Source organism: Ochotona princeps, chromosome 3 (genome assembly GCF_030435755.1).
Source record: "Ochotona princeps isolate mOchPri1 chromosome 3, mOchPri1.hap1, whole genome shotgun sequence".
NCBI classification, from domain to species: Eukaryota; Metazoa; Chordata; class Mammalia; order Lagomorpha; family Ochotonidae; genus Ochotona; species Ochotona princeps.
In genome coordinates, this window is record NC_080834.1 from 78,409,363 (window position 1) to 78,412,765 (window position 3,403).

Sequence of the window (3,403 nt, forward strand, 5' to 3'; positions counted from 1 at the left end):
CAAGAAAATATCCTGCAGAAATGTCCCAAAAGACTTTTGCATCTTCTCTCTGTTCTGCCTTGGATGACTAACCATTTGTATGTCGTGAGAATGCTCAGACAGCCGTCTGGAGAGGTCTATGTGACAAGGAACAGATGAAGCCTGCCAAGAAAAGCATCAGCTGTTTGAGGTGAATCAAATCAAGTCTTTTGGTGACAGCATTGATAAATGATATCTGGAATCAAAGCCATCTATCTAAAGGGTCTCTGAGATGGGGAGGCTCTCCCTGGATAGAGACTTGTACATAAGTCTTAGGCACTCTTGACTCAGACCACTTACTCAGTGAGATACTGGCAAAGATTTGGGGTTGGGTCACCCCTGGACCTTGAGGTCATTTGGGCAGTGAACCAGCAAATGAAAAAGTTCTCTCTCTAATAAAAAAAAACTGTCAGCTCCGAATACTATACCCATATCATAAATTAAGGTAAAATAAAGGCCAACCAAAATAAACAAAATTTTAAGGAATTTTTCACCACCCTGCCAGGCCTACAAATGATACTTGAGGACGTACACAAATAGAGAAAAATAACCAGCGTCATGAAAGAATATGAAAGTAGAAACAATAGTAGAAAGGAGATCCACAGCAAACAATAGTAACATTTATGGGAAAATGGCAAGACAAAGTCATTATTTGTCAATAATCACCTGGAATGTAAATGGACTAAACTCTCCAATTCAAAGATACAGACTGCTGAATAGATTGAAAAGCAAGACCCATATACATTCTACAAGAAACACACCTCACAAACTAAGATGCACACAAACTGAAAGAGAAAGGATGGGAAGAGATATTCCATGCAAATGGAAATTAAAAAATGAAAAGGAGAGACTATCTTGATATCAGACAAAATAAGACTTCAACACAAAAATTTAAGAGACAAACTATGCCGTTATGTAATGGTTAAAGGATAACTAAACAGGAAAATGTAATGATAGTAAATATATTTAAGCCTGATGCTATTGCAACTAGTTATTTAAAACAAATAATGGATTCAAAGGAAGATATGCACTCTGATATGATCATGACACTTTAGTAGCTTGCTTTTATCAATGGGCAGATCAACTAGGCCAAAAAATCAACATGAAAACATCAAAGTTAATCTGCTTTTTTGACTAAATTGATAGCTGGAGAACAATCACTCAAAACTATAGAATTCACATTTTTTTAATCAGTGCATGCAACATTCTCTAGGAAATATATTATGATCAACCATAAAAACAAATCTCAGCAAGTTCTAAAAACTTGAAATCATACCATGGATATTTTCTAATCACAAGTAAATCAAGCTGAAAATTAGCATTATAAATGTTATAAAACGCAAATAATTGGAAACTGTGAAACACACCCCTGAATGAACAATGGGTCACAGAAAACACCAAAAGAGAAATTTTGTTTAAAATCCTTGATACAAATGAAGATGGCAACAAAACACTTCAAATTTACAGGATGCAGCAAAAGTGGTGTTAAGAACAAACTTTATAGAAATTACTGCCTACATTATTAAATTGGAAAGATAGGGCCCAACACAATAGCTTAATGGCTACATCCTCACCTCTCAGGAAGATCTTTCTGCAAATTTGCCTTTCCGTAAATAAATAAATAAATCTTTTAAAAAGAAAAGAATGAAAAGATAACAAATAAATAATCAATGCATCTCAAGGGCCTAGAAATATAAGTCAAATCCTAAAATTAGCAAGAGGAAAATCACAATAAAACTTAGAGAAGAAATAATCAAAATGGAAACAAACAAACAAACAAAAACGATCAGGGAAATAAGCTTTTTTTTTTGAAAAAGTAAACAAAATTGATAAGCCATTGAGTCAACTAACAAAAAAAGGAAAAGATCCAAATTGATAAAGTCAGAGGTGAAAATGAAACCACTGAAATAAAAAAGAATAATTTGGAAATATTACAAATATCTTTGTGCTAACAAATTGGAAAATCTAGAAGAAATGGATAGATATCTGCACTCACACAATTTGCCAAAATTTAAAATCTAAATTTTTTAATAACCAAGATGGAGACATCTCATCAGTAATAAACACCCCAACAAAGAAAACCCCAGGACAGGGTGGCTTCACTGTTGAATTCTAACAAACTTTTAAAGAAGAACTAACCCCAATTCTCCTTGAAGTATTCAAACAATTGAAAAAGAGGAAATTGGAAAGGAGGAAGTCAAATATTCCCTCTTTGCACATAATATGGTCCTAAGCTGGGGGAACCAAAGACTCTACTAAGAGACTAATTGGAACTAATAAGAGAGTTTGGCAAATTCATAGGTTATAAAATCAACAGTCAAAAATTAATAGCATTTGTACACATGAAAAATGCAACTGCTGAGAAAGAACTTATGAGATCATGCTATTTTGGCCCTGAGCATTATAACGTGGGGAGGGGGGTGAACCAGACCACGACATACAACTTCTGCCACTGAGCATGCTGTGTGGCACCAAGCTATGGGCACCATGTGATGGGGGTGCTACAGATTGCCTGGAAGGCAGTCTGAGGACATAATGGAATGGGACCAATGAGATAATGTTTGATAGGTGAGGAGTGACCTCTCGGCTTCCATGGACCAGGCCACTGCTCTTGCAGGTAGGTTAAGAAGCTGAGATGGATGGTTTTGAGGGGGCAAAATCTAGGACACGTCTGAACCGGGACAAGACACCCACCCATGTGGGAGAGCTGGGCTGGGCTAAGTAGTATTGCTCATTGCCCTCTGGCATAAGCAAAAACTGGGGCAGGGAGGACATGCCTAGCAGGGCTAGGCCACAATACCCATTAGTAAATGTCAGGGCAGGGAGTCAGAGCAGGGAGTGGGCAACATCAGGCTGTGCCACTTCCCACAAGAACACAAAAAAAACTGGACCTATATCAGATTCTGTAGTGGATTTGTGGTCTCACCCCTAGAACTGCAGCACCTACCAGTTTGCATGAGAGCTGGGGGTTGTGACTAATTCAGCCAGACATCACTGTGAAACTCACTAACACGGGAGCTGGGATTGGAAGCTGGGCCAGGTGATAGTATCCATTGACAAGTGCCAAGACCAGTGTCAAGCCATGCCATGCTGGACTAGGTCAAAACACCCAATAGCACACACAAGATCTGGGGCCAAGAATGGGCCTGGAAGAGAAACTTTAGAGACTTCTCTGCTGTGCTGACAGGGTTGAGGCAGGCCAAGCTGCAGCATCCATCAGAATATGTATGGGCCAGATCTGGGCATGGTCTAGCCCGCAGCACCTACTGGAACTTACTAGAGTTAGTACAGGTACAGGTCAGGCTGGGCTAGACTGCAGTACCTGATGATTCACATAACAGCTGGGTCTGAAGGTAGACCAAGCTGAGCTAGGCTAGCATACCCA